Here is a 13,780-nt window from a genome sequence, read left to right on the forward strand (position 1 = left end):
CTCTGATGTTAGAATTGAGATAGGGAGGTCATTCCACCAGCCGGGCACAGTCCAGGAAAAAGTCCGTGAGAGTGATTTTGAACCTCTTTGGGATGGCACCACAAGGCGTCGTTCACTTGCAGAATGCAAGCTTCTGGAGGGCGCATAAGTTTGAACTAGTGAGTTTAGGTATATTGGTGCCATGCCAATGGTAGTCTTGTAGGCAAGCATGAGTACCTTGAATTTGATGCGAGCAGCTACTGGTAGCCAGTGTAACCTGATGAGGAGAGGAGTAACGTGAGCTTTTTTTTTGCTCATTGAAGACAACCCTCGCTGCAGCATTCTGTATCAGTTGCAGAGGCTTGATAGTACATGCAGGAAGGCCCGCTAGGAGAGCATTACAATAGTCCAGTCTGGAGAGAACAAGAGCTTGGACAAGAAGTTGGGTGGCTTGCTCTGACAGGAAGGGTCTAATCTTCCTATAGTTGTATAGGGCAAATCTGCAGGACCGGGTCGTTGTAGCAATATGGTCTGTGAAGCTTAACTGATTAATAACTGATTTACTTTAAGCTTAAATGATAACTTATATTAAGCATAACTGATTAATAATATTCCAGAAAGTTGAAGAGATAAAAATGAATCATTTTGTTGGGTGATGTTACTCTGCAAACAGGACACAGCTTAAACTCACAATAGTATTCTTATAAGCTGTAAAGACAAATCAGCTTTGTACACTCAATTTAATGCGATAAAAAAGAAAACATTATAATATATATATATATATATATATATATATATATATATATATATATATATATATATATATATATATATAATATCATAAATGTTACAATTAAAGGTTTCCAAACAACTTGTCAAGTGTTACTGAGTAAACTCACACTGGTCATGTAACCACAATTACAATCAGTACATTTATGATCTAATGTGATTACCTACCTCTCTGACAAAAGTAGACCCTCTGAAGGGAGAGCTTGAATACATCCACAAGTGCCTCCCACAATGCCATCACACACCTGATAGGCCCTGCAGGTGTCACTGGGCCAAACATGATTCTCCTCACACTTGCACTCATATTCTGTTCCATTTAACCCACACACTGTAATAGAATGGGATTCATTGATCAGTGTTCAAACTGTCAGTCTCTTCTAATACTGAACTCAGCTTAGCATGTGACATGATGAAACATTCTGATCTCACCAGTATTCATGTCGATATCTGTGATATTAATGCTGTTGCTCAGAGTGAGGAGGAAGACTGATGTTTTTGATGAGATTCCGTAAGTAGTCCACCAGGAACAAGTCAAAGAATCTCACATCAATGTCAATCACATAGTCAGAAGGTACTGAAAGATCAAACAGAAGCAGTTTAAGCAGAACAGAAGTAAATCTATGTACCCTCACAGTCAAAGACAGGTTTTTCTTCATGCCACTCCTTCTTGTCTTTTTTTTCTGGAATGTTGATATGTTGCTGTATTTTTATGAAAGCTCTTACTCTGCAATAGAGATCAACTGATACTAATTCAGATTATTTTTATATTCAAGTGTCCAATTACTGATATGCTGACTGAACCAATTTTAATTATATGTTTTTGATGCAGTACCTGAATGATCATTAGACTACAACAGTAAAAACACGACATCCATTATGAATATTTTATTAATAAAAAAGATTACTAATTCTAGGTTTTATGCAAACTTCTACAATCTAAATGGTCTGAAATTCATTTTCATCTTTGTTTTGGGGTTGTCTTTTTTTTTTTTTACTTTAAAATTATCCAAACAATTCATTTAAATAAGTTAATAAGTTCAAAATATCAGAAAAAAATAGTTAGCTGATTATTGATCTGTCTTCTTTGCAAAGATGCAATGTATTGTGTAATGTCTCATTCAAGAAGAAAAGACAGCTAAGAAGTTAATGAATGTGCATGATTTAAGTTGCATGAGACACTGGGGTGCTACAAATCAAACATGAAATATAAAGAATTTATGAGAGTGTTTTTTTTTTTTTTTTTTCAGATTTATGAATGTAATTGCTCACCTTCTTTTAACTGGCAGAACTGCCCATGGATTGGAAGGGCATTGATACATGTACATGAACCATCAGTGATGTCATCACAGGCCTTGTATGAGTGACACGTGTCATTCGGCCAAACAAACAGACCCTCACATTTACACTGATACTGTGTTTGATTCAAAGAACACACTGAAAAGCAGAGGAAGAGTCAAAAAATCCCAAATTTTTTATTTAAGGCAGCATTCATGATGTATAAAGTTTAATCTTAGCTATCCAACATTACAGAAGCAGAGCCAGAGATCATACCAGTAGTTATGTTGATTTCTGTAATGTTAGTGCTGTTACTGATTGTGTAGGGCAAACTGAAAGACATCAGAAGGTTCCTCAGCTGATCAGTGATACTACTGTCCATGCTATTGATCTGAATTTCAATCAGATATTCAGTCAAAGGTAGAGTCACTGTAGAAAAAGAGAAGAAAAAACATTCAGAAATGATGACTATGCCTTTTACCTACAAATACAGTAAACATAGTTCAAGGAAATTATTAATAGATAATGAACTTTTGGCCAACAGGATTTAATGCAAAGGTGTTTAAATTCAACCATGTATCTAAACAGCTTTAATCATTGCTTAAAGCAGAAGTAAAAGAAACATGCACCAAGCCATAAAATAGGCTGAACTGTTGTTTTTGTTAAATTTACACACAATATAAATTAAATATATCATGATGAACACATCTTATACATGCTCACCATTGCATGGGTTACTGGGGCTGACTGACTGATTCCTATTTGTTACAGTAAATCCACTCAAGCAGGAACAGCTGTAATTCCCAACTGAGTTGGTGCAATGAGAGTTTGGACCACAGACCTCTGGTGTCTCAAGACATTCATTCACATCTTTATTTCAGGAAGAGATGAAAAATATAAATATTGTTGCTATTATAAACACTCTAATATGAAAGTCACCATCATGTAAATCTATTCTTTCTTACACTTTGGCTGCCAAAATTTAAAATGAGAAGATGTAGAAAATTATTTTGGCAGCAGTTAAATTTGTTCTTTAATAGCTGCTTAAGCAATAAACTGTTAAATATGATGTGATGTGATAAATAGCTACCTTATGTTACAAAAGTTTTGTATTTAAAGTATAAATCTGATTCTAGAAATTACCTCTACATGTATTATTGATGTTGATGGGGAGACTTGAAATTGTTGAAGTGAATCCATCCAGACATGAGCAATTATAACTTCCCAACTGATTTGTACAGATGGAATTTAGACCACAAACAGATGGACTGAACAAACATTCATTTATATCTATGAAAAACAAACAAACAAAAAAAACAACAACAATGAAAACTGAAAAAAAAAAAGACGTTCACCACAATTAATTTACATTTAATCATTTAGCAGACGCTTTTATCCAAAGCTACTTACAAATGAGAACAATAGAAGCAATCAGACCAACGAGAGAAGAACAACAGTATACAAGTGCCATGACAAGTCTCAGTTAGTGTAGCACAGAACTCGTAGCATGTTTTTTTTTTCTTTCCAAGAATAGGAAAGACAAGAAAAATTTAAGTGCTAGTATTAGTTGGTCAAGTGCTGGCGAAAAAGATGAGTCTTTAGATGTTTTTTTGAAAATGAGTAAAGACTCTGATGTTAGAATTGAGATAGGGAGGTCATTCCACCAGCCGGACACAGTCCAGGAAAAGGTCCGTGAGAGTGATTTTGAACCTCTTTGGGATGGCACCACAAGGCGCCGTTCACTTGCAGAATGCAAGCTTTTGGAGGGCGCATAAGTTTGAACTAGTGAGTTTAGGTATATTGGTGCCGTGCCAGTGGTCGTCTTGTAGGCAAGCATCAGTACCTTGAATTTGATGCGAGCGGCTACTGGTAGCCAGTATAACCTGATGAGGAGAGGAGTAACGTGAGCTTTTTTTGGCTCATTGAAGACAAACCTCACTGCTGCATTCTGTATCAGTTGTAGAGGCTTGATAGTACATGCAGGAAGGCCCGCTAGGAGAGCATTACAATAGTCCAGTCTGAAGAGAACAAGAGCTTGGAAAAGAAGTTGGGTGGCTTGCTCTGACAGGAAGGGTCTAATCTTCCTATAGTTGTATAGGGCAAATCTGCAGGACCGGGTCGTTGTAGCAATATGGTCTGTGAAGCTTAACTGATTAATAACTGATTTACTTTAAGCTTAAATGATAACTTATATTAAGCATAACTGATTAATAATATTCCAGAAAGTTGAAGAGATAAAAATGAATCATTTGTTGGGTGATGTTACTCTCTGCAAACAGGAACAGCTTAAACTCACAATAGTATTCTTATAAGCTGTAAAGACAAATCAGCTTTGTACACTCAATTTAATGCGATAAAAAAGAAAACATTATATATATAATATATATATATATATAATATATATATCTATATATATATATATATATATATATATATATATATATATATATACAGAGCTGGGTAGATTACTTATGAATTGTAATCAGTTACTGATTACAGATTACATGACAAAATTTGTAGTCAGTAATATAATCTCTTAGATTACACATTTTTGGTAACATAATCTGATTACTTTTGGATTACTTTTTGGATTACATTTGTGCTAACCCTTATTTGATATCACATATATTGAATTATCCTAATCTTTTGACAGATACAAAGAAAAAATATATTCCATAAAATATATTTAATTCACCAACAAGAGCCACAACAGCTTCTTTTTCAAGTGCAATGTATGGACAGTTAATACTTACAAAAATACTAATACTAATAATGTACCTTGCTGTTAGTGTTTGCTAGTCAAAACATTTTAAGATCATAGTAACAATGAGGAAATGACAAACAATAACAACATTACAAAAATTAATATTAAAGAACACTGATAAAAAGGATTTTGTAGTGAAGTAAATACTACATAAAACAAATGTAATTTCTACATTAATTTAGTTAAGGCAAGAATAAAAAAAATAAAGTAAATTCTATGTTAGTACTCAATTTAAGCTTGTAGAAATTAAAGTTGGAACTTATAAGTATATTTAGGTTGGAATTGTTTGTTATGTTTACAATTATTCTTTAAGTAAATATCAAAGTTATGATCCCATATTTCCCATCATGAACTTGGACACAAATAATTAAAAATTTTAAATTTTTTCACTGTTTTTCGAGTTGTATTTACACTGTTTTTATGGTCGCTTTTTGATGTTAAGTTTAGTAACTTACTGTTTTATGACATCTGGAGTTCATTTTCTACTCAAAATGAGCAATTTATACTCAAACACTATTCACTGATTGTAACCGTCATTGGTGTACCAAGTATTGAGGTCTCTGTGTTCATTTGGGTAATAATTATATCTAAAGTCTATTTGCTTACAGATTTTATTTAATTCAATACTTTAAGTTTTACTTAAAATATATGTGTGCAAACCTTGCAAAAGAGAGAAAAATGAAGGGAATCTTATTGTTTTTTTTTTCAGTGCATTAAATTACTGTTATTTAACAGCACACTTATTTACAGTGATAAGCACTATTTAAGTAAAATTTACAAACAAAGAGGCAATCAAATTTACTGGGAATTCCCAAGTAAATGTAACTTAAACATTTCTATTTAAAGCTATTAATAATTATGTTTTAGGTTTTTACTTGTCATTTTTTTTTTTTTTTTTTGTAAATTAACTAGCCTTTTCTGAGTGAGAAATTGTTTCCAAGCTTTTTTTTCAAGTAAATCCTACTCCACATTTTTTTTTTTTCAGTGAACATGAAACTCACAACAATAACATTGCTAATATATATATATTAAAGATCATTTCTAGGTCAAATATTTCATCTCAAAACACTTGAAGTGCATGAGGTAGTAAAAATGAAGAAAAATCAAAACATTACAAAATATATATTAAAGAACATGAAATTCCCAGCAATAACTTTGCTAGGTCAAAGATTTCTGTGGACAGCAAATTAATCCGTGGTAGGCAGTGACATTTTCCCCCATGTCTTTCTTTAAAAATGAAATCATGTCTATACATCCAGTGATTAAAGGCTGCGTTCCCCTCCATTTTCCATTATCTTGTTGCTGATTACTTCTGAGCGATTCTGACCCCCCCCCCCCCCCCCCCCCTCATGTAATCCATAAAAAAGTAACTGTAGTCTGATTACGAGTATTTTAAAAAGTAGTTTACTCTAATTGCAAGTACTTGAGTTTTGGAATCTGATTACGTAATCCAGATTACATGTAATCCGTTACTACCCAGCTCTGTATATATATATATATATATATATATCATAAATGTTACAATTAAAGGTTTCCAAACAACTTGTCAAGTGTTACTGAGTAAACTCACACTGGTCATGTAACCACAATTACAATCAGTACATTTATGATCTAATGTGTTTTCCTACCTCTCTGACAAAGTAGACCCTCTGAAGGGAGAGCTTGAATACATCCACAAGTGCCTCCCACAATGCCATCACACACCTGATAGGCCCTGCAGGTGTCACTGGGCCCAAACATGATTCTCCTCACACTTGCACTCATATTCTGTTCCATTTAACCCACACACTGTAATAGAATGGGATTCATTGATCAGTGTTCAAACTGTCAGTCTCTTCTAATACTGAACTCAACTTAGCATGTGACATGATGAAACATTCTGATCTCACCAGTATTCATGTCGATATCTGTGATATTAATGCTGTTGCTCAGAGTGAGAGGAAGGCTGATGTTTTTGATGAGATTCCGTAAGTAGTCCACCAGGAACAAGTCAAAGAATCTCACATCAATGTCAATCACATAGTTAGAAGGTACTGACTGAAAGATCAAACAAAGCAGGTTTAAGCAGAACAGAAGTAAATCTATGTATTTTCACAGTCAAAGACAGGTTTTTCTTCATGCCACTCCTTCTCTGTCTTTTTTCTTTCTGGAATGTTGAATGTTGCTGTATTTTTATGAAAGCTCTTACTCTGCAACAGAGATCAACTGATACTAATTTCAGATTATTTTTATATCAAGTGTCCAATTACTGATATGCTGAACCAATTTTAATTATATGTTTTTGATGCAGTACCTGATGATCATTTAGACTACAACAGTAAAAACACGACATCCATTATGAATATTTTATTAATAATAAAAAGATCGTACCCTAATTCTAGGTTTTATGCAAACTTCTAAAATCTAAATGGTCTGAAATTCATTTTTTCATCTTTGTTTTGGGGTTGTCTTTTTTTTTTTTTTACTTTAAAATTATCCAAACAATTCATTTAAATAATTTAATAAGTTCAAAATATCAGAAAAAAAATAGTTAGCTGATTATTGATCTGTCTTCTTTGGAAGATGCAATGTATTGTGTAATGTCTCATTCAAGAAGAAAAGACTTGGCAGTAGAAGTTAATGAATGTGCATGATTTAAGTTGCATGAGACACTGTGGTGCTACAAATCAAACATGAAATATAAAGAATTTATGACAGTGTTTTTTTTTTTTTTCAGATTTATGAATGTAATTGCTCACCTTCTTTTAACTGGCAGAACTGCCCATGGATTGGAAGGGCATTGATACATGTACATGAACCATCAGTGGTGTCATCACAGGTCTTGTATAAGTGACACGTGTCATTCGGCCAAACAAACAGACCCTCACATTTACACTGATACTGTGTTTCATTCAAAGAACACACTGAAAAACAGAGGAAGAGTCAACAAATCCAAAATTCATTTTTTATGGCAGCATTCATGATGTATAAAGTTTAATCTTAGCTATCCAACATTACAGAAGCAGAGCCAGAGATCATACCAGTAGTTATGTTGATTTCTGTAATGTTAGTGCTGTTACTGATTGTGTAGGGCAAACTGAAAGACATCAGAAGGTTCCTCAGCTGATCAGTGATATTACTGTCCATGCTACTGATCTGAATTTCAATCAGATATTCAGTTAAAGGTAGAGTCACTGTAGAAAAAGAACGGGAAAAACATCCAGAAATGATGACTATGACTTTTACCAACAAAAATAACATTATCCAGTTTCACAAGAGGGAAATTATGAATGTATCGTGATTATGTTTCAGGCCATAAGACTTAACGGAACAGTTATTTTAACTACTCCAGCATCAATTTAACCAGCTTCTGTCATAGATGAAAGAATTAGTATCTGAAGCATACAGCAATTCATATAACAGATGATTATAGTAATTTAATATTTGTCACAATTATTTTAAAATATTAATCAAATGCATCATGATGAAATATATTTTCTACATGCTCACCATTGCATGGTTACTGCTGCTGACTGTTTGATTCCTATTTGTTACAGTAAATCCACTCAAGCAGGAACAGTTTGTAACCCCCAATTGTGTTAGTGCAACGAGAGTTTGGACCACAGACCTCTGGTGTCTCAAGACATTCATTCACATCTTTATTACAAGAAGAGATGAAAAACATGTATTGTTGCTATTAGGAACACTCTAATATTAAATTCACGGCAATTCATATCTCATTTTTCTTGTGGTTTGTTTACCAAATATAAAAATAGGGGATGAAGAAAATTCTGTATGCATTAGATGAAAACACTAATTGTTGTTTAATTGTTAATTAAACAATAAATGTGTTAAATATATTTTGATGATTATAAAAAAATGAAATCAAATGCCTTAAAAGAATATCTTTGGTTATCTTCCTAAATTAGGCTATATATTAATTTGATTCCAGGATTTACCTCTACATGTGTTAGTGATGTTGATGGGGAGACTTGAAATTGTTGCAGTGAATCCATTCAGACATGAGCAATTATAACTTCCCAGCTGATTTGTGCAGTTAGAATTTGGACCACATACAGATGAAATGAACAGACATTCATTTATATCTATGAAAAAAGAAAAACAATAATAAACATATACATATATATATATATATATATATATATATATATATATATATCCACAATATATGAATAAATCCACAATATTACAGAACACAACATTATCCACACAAAACATTATTAAAAAATATAAACATAACAACATTAAAACAAAATCAGTTCATAAAACTTACCATCACATGAGTTGTTGTGGCTCACAAGACTGTCGTTATTAGAGGTATTATATCCACTCCAGCATGAACACATGTGACTCCCAATGATGTTAATACAATCTGAGTATTGACCACACACTGACACTGCATCTTCACATTCATTGATGTCTGGAAAAAAGAGTGAGAAGGTTATACATAAATGTTACAATTAAAGGTTTCCAAACAACGTGTCGAGTGTCGCTGAGTGAACTCACACTGGTCATGTTACTACGAATACAATCAGTACATTTGTTAACTAATGTGATTTCTCACCTCTCTGGCAAAGTGGACCCTCTGAAGGGAGAGCTTGAATACACCCACAAGTGCCTCCCACAATGCCATCACACACCTGATAGGCCCTGCAGGGGTCACTTGGGCCAAATATGATTCTCCTCACACTTGCACTCATATTCTGTTCCATTTAAACCCACACACTGTAATAGAATGGGATTCATTGATCAGTGTTCAAACTGTCAGTCTCTTCTAATAACTGAACTCAGCTTAGCATGTGACATGATGAAACATTCTGATCTCACCAGTATTCATGTCGATATCTGTGATATTAATGCTGTTGCTCAGAGTGAGAGGAAGGCTGATGTTTTTGATGAGATTCCGTAAGTAGTCCACCAGGAACAAGTCAAAGAATCTCACATCAATGTCAATCACATACTTAGAAGGTAGAACTGAAAGAACAAACAGAAGCAGGTTGAGCAGAACAACGTATCAGTAGTTTACATTTTTATAATGGCAACATGTTAGTTATTTTCGATAATTATCTTCTTTGCAGACTGAGCTTTATATTTAAAGAATGTTATAGTAGTTGGAAATATATTTATGACAAAACTCCTTATAATAGACCATGTGTTTTATATAGAATTACTTGCAAACAAAAACAAGCAAATAATCAGTCTGTCAAACTAGTAATAAAATGCAGTAAAATGCATTTTGCAAATACCAGGACATCCAGGCACAGGAACAGTTTCTTCCCCCCAGGTAATCTACCTCATGAACAGTTAAATGTTCCCCACTTATGCAATAAAAATGTGCAATATCCTTATATTAATTGTTACCACACTCCATCTTAGTACATCCTGCAAATTCATCCTCTACTCTATTTTATTTTTATCATTTATAGCACAAATGTTCATACAATTTATTTATTTTTAGATTTATTTGCAATATTTTGTCTATTGTATTTTCCTTTTTTTTTTAAAATTGCCTGTGTGTTGTTTGTCTCTGTGTACTGGAAGCTATATGTCACTAAAAACAAATTCCTTGTATGCGTAAGCATCTTGGCAGTAAAGCTCTTTCTGATTCTGATTTCTGATTCTGATTCTGATGCTGATTCTAAAAATTAAAGCAGGAAACAGAACAAAATAATTAACAGGAGAAAAATTATGTTGTCTTTAGAATGATGTCAGTGTCTCACTTTGGCAGAACTGTCCGTTGATTGGAAGGGCATTGATACATGTACATGAACCATCAGTGGTGTCATCACAGGTCTTGTATAAGTGACACGTGTCATTCGGCCCAAAACAAACAGACCCTCACATTTACAACATGATACTGGGTTTCATTCAAAGAACACACTGAAAAACAGAGGAAGATAGTCAACAAATCCAAAATTCATTTTTTTATGGCAGCATTCATGATGTATAAAGTTTAATCTTAGCTATCCAAACATTACAGAAGCAGAGCCAGAGATCATACCGTAGTTATGTTGATTTCTGTAATGTTAGTGCTGTTACTGATTGTGTAGGGCAAACTGAAAGACATCAGAAGGTTCCTCAGCTGATCAGTGATATTACTGTCCATGTTACTGATCTGAATTTCAATCAGATATTCAGTTAAAGGTAGAGTCACTGTAGAAAAAGAGAGGGAAAAACATCCAGAAATGATGACTATGACTTTTACCAACAAAAATAACATAATCCAGTTTCACAAGAGGGAAATTATGAATGTATCGTGATTATATTTCAGGCCATAAGACTTAACGGAACAGTTATTTTAACTACTCCAGCATCAATTTAACCAGCTTCTGTCATAGATGAAAGAATTAGTATCTGAAGCATACAGCAATTCATATAACAGATGATTATAGTAATTTAATATTTGTCACAATTATTTAAAATATTAATCAAATGCATCATGATGAAATATATTTTCTACATGCTCACCATTGCATGGGTTGCTGCTGCTGACTGTTTGATTCCTATTTGTTACAGTAAATCCACTCAAGCAGGAACAGCTGTAATTCCCAACTGAGTTGGTGCAACGAGAGTTTGGACCACAGACCTCTGGTGTCTCAAGACATTCATTCACATCTTTATTACAAGAAGAGATGAAAAACATGTATTGTTGCTATTAGGAACACTCTAATATTAAATTCATGGCAATTCATATTTCATATTTCTTGTGGTTTGTTTACCAAATATAAAAATAGGGGATGAAGAAAATTCTGTATGCATTAGATGAAAACACTAATTGTTGTTTAATTGTTAATTAAACAATAAATGTGTTAAATATATTTTGATGATGATAAAAAAATTAAATGAAATGCCTTAAAAGAATATCTTTGGTTATTTTACAAAATTAGGCTATATATTAATTTGATTTCAGGATTTACCTCTACATGTGTTAGTGATGTTGATGGGGAGACTTGAAATTGTTGCAGTGAATCCATCCAGACATGAGCAATTATAACTTCCCAGCTGATTTGTGCAGTTAGAATTTGGACCACATACAGATGGACTGACCAGACATTCATTATATCTATGCAAAAAAAAAAAACATAATATATATATATATATATATAGATATTATATATATATATATATATATATATTTATATATATATATATATATATATATGAATGATATATTTATATATATATATATATATATTTATCCACACAAAACACTATTAAAAAATACAAACATAACAACATTAAAACAAAATCAGTTCATAAAACTTACCATCACATGAGTTGTTGTGGCTCACAGGACTGTCGTTATTAGAGGTATTATATCCACTCCAGCATGAACACATGTGACTCCCAATGATGTTAATACAATCTGAGTATTGACCACACACTGACACTGCATCTTCACATTCATTGATGTCTGGAAAAAAGAGTGAGAAGGTTATACATAAATGTTACAATTAAAGGTTTCCAAACAACGTGTCGAGTGTCGCTGAGTAAACTCACACTGGTCATGTTACTACAAATACAATCAGTACATTTGTGAACTAATGTGATTTCTCACCTCTCTGGCAAAGTGGACCCTCTGAAGGGAGAGCTTGAATACATCCACAAGTGCCTCCCACAATGCCATCACACACCTGATAGGCCCTGCAGGTGTCACTGGGCCAAACATGATTCTCCTCACACTTGCACTCATATTCTGTTCCATTTAACCCACACACTATAACAAAACAAAAAGCAGACTTTTAGGCTACAGTATATTCAAATAATCAATAGAATTCACTTAAATTACTCATGTTATGTGTAAAATTAAGAAAGTATTTCTGAAACATTACATCCATGTGTAAAAATATATTATGGGGAGTAACTCTGTGTTTATATGACCATGTTAATATCCAGAGGACAATCTACACTTGTTTTTGTGGTACAGATGAGAAAATACACTGTCTCACCAACAAGACCCCAAATTTGATTATTTTATGGAGTCTTAGAAACTTACATGATAAGCAATATGAAAATAAACTTAATCAAATTTATACTCATATTTAAACACAGAAACTTTCTGAGCTCACCAGTATTCATGCCGATATCTGTGATATTTATGCTGTTGCTCAGAGTGAGAGGAAGACTGATGTTTGTGAAGAGATTCCGTAAGTAGTCCACCAGGAACAAGTCAAAGAATCTCACATCAATGTCAATCAAAATAGTCAGAAGGTACTGAAAGATCAAACAGAAGCAGTTTAAGCAGAACAGAAGTAAAACTATGTACCCTCACAGTCAAAGACAGGTTTTTCTTCATGCCACTCCTTCTTGTCTTTTTTCTGGAATGTTGATATGTTGCTGTATTTTTATGAAAGCTCCTTACTCTGCAATAGAGATCAACTGATACTAATTCAGATTATTTTTATATTCAAGTGTCCAATTATGATATGCTGAACCAAGTTTTAATTATAGTTTTTGATGCAGTAACTGAATGATCATTAGACTACAACAGTAAAAAAATTTAATCCATTATGAAATATTTTTATTAATAATAAATTTATATAAAAAAAATAATTTAATGCACACTTCTACAATCTAAATGGTCTGAAAGGTATTTTCATCTTTGTCTTTTCTTTTTTTTACTTTTAAAATTATCCAAACAATTCATTTAAATAAGTCAGTTTAATAAGTTAAGAATATCAAAAGAACAGAAAAATTAGTTACACGATTATTGATCTGTCTCTCCTGCAAAGATGCAATGTCTTGTGTAATGTCTCATTCAAGAAGAAAAGACAGCTACGAAGTTAATGAATGTGCATGATTTAGTTGCATGAGACAACTGGGGTGCTACAAATCAAACATGAAATATAAAAGAATTTATGAGAGTGTTTTGTTTTGTTTTTTTTTCTTCAGATTTATGAATGTAATTTCTCACCTTCTTTTAACTGGCAGAACTGTCCGTTGATTGGAAGGGCATTGATACATGTACATGAA

The sequence above is a fragment of the Cyprinus carpio genome, chromosome A20, assembly GCF_018340385.1.
Source record: "Cyprinus carpio isolate SPL01 chromosome A20, ASM1834038v1, whole genome shotgun sequence".
In the NCBI taxonomy this organism is placed as follows: Eukaryota; Metazoa; Chordata; class Actinopteri; order Cypriniformes; family Cyprinidae; genus Cyprinus; species Cyprinus carpio.